The following is a 1,307-nucleotide window of genomic DNA, read 5'->3' on the forward strand; positions in this document are numbered from 1 at the left end:
TGAGAGAGGGACCCAGAGAGGTGGCAAGGGGCTCACCCTTCCATCCGAGTAGCTCTGGATGGGTTACCTCTCCAGCTCTGTTCTCTATCTGTGAGTGGAAGAGGAGATGGCTCCCCCCCTCCCCCAGGGGCTGGCCCCCATCTGAGGATTACTGACAGGATTTTTGGGGCCAAGGGTACCCTAACCCCATCTTGGGCCTGACTTTGCTGGGCCTGTATGTCCCCAGGGCAGCTATCAGCTGGGACTTTAAATGGGGCCGTGCTACCTCCATCCCTCAACACTGAGGCTGTTGGCCAATAGCCATTTATCACCATTTTTACATTGTTGTCATTCATAGTATAGCGAATAGTTCTCTTTACCCATTTCTTGATCAAAAAATGAGAAGTTAGGGCCGGCCAGGTGGCACACTGCTACAGTGCGCCGCTTGGGAGTGCGGCAGCGCTCCCCCCGAGGGTTCGGATCCCACATACGGACCGGTTCCCGCTCACTGGCTGAGCGAGGTGCAGACGCAACACCGAGGGTTGCGATCCCGTTGCCGGTCCCGGTCCGGTACGGGCGCGACACTGAGGGTTGCGATCCGTTGCCGGACACGAAAAAAGACAAAAAAAAAAAAAAAAAAGGAAGTTAAAAGACAAATTGTGGTGTAGGCCAGGGGGGAATGCCAGGCATCCCTTCCTCGTTTGAGGGTCTCATCTACCCTGCAGAGTGTGTGGTGTGACCCCCGACTTTTCCCCAGCGCCCCAGCCCATTTCCCGCTTGTGATAAGACCGCACAACCTGTGACCTAGTTATAATCTCTAAAGCACTGTCACCAGTGAGCAAACTCTGACCGGACTTCCTCTACCTTGTGAGCTCCTCGGTAGACGTGGCTCCGCGCTGGGATCACCCCCAGAACGAGGGTGCGGGCGGCAGGTCTCTGAGGCACGGATGATGCCTCGATGACCAGACTGCGTGTGTGGCCTGTAGAATATGGGGCTCAGGACGCACCGGGAGCCCCTTCGCACTCGCCTGTCATCCCTCAGCCCCACCCTCGCTCACGAGCGGCGGGCCCGCCACGCCGCCCCTCTCGGCACCTGCACACGCCTGACCACAGGAGCTGGCTCTTGCGCCTTTACAGGTGGGCGTCGCGGACCGCGGCTTTCCTCACTGGGAGGGAAGCGGAGGGGCGGGGCCTGCGTGGGCGTGGCCGGAGAGGGGCGTGGCAGGGGGCGGGGACCGGCGAAGAGGCGGGGCCGGGGAATGAGATGGGGCGGAACGGAGGCGCGAGGACGAGACGGGGGCGTGGCGTCGGCGCGCAGCCGGGGAGGG

Source organism: Galeopterus variegatus, unplaced genomic scaffold (assembly GCF_000696425.1).
Source record: "Galeopterus variegatus unplaced genomic scaffold, G_variegatus-3.0.2 Scaffold1018, whole genome shotgun sequence".
Taxonomy (NCBI): domain Eukaryota; kingdom Metazoa; phylum Chordata; class Mammalia; order Dermoptera; family Cynocephalidae; genus Galeopterus; species Galeopterus variegatus.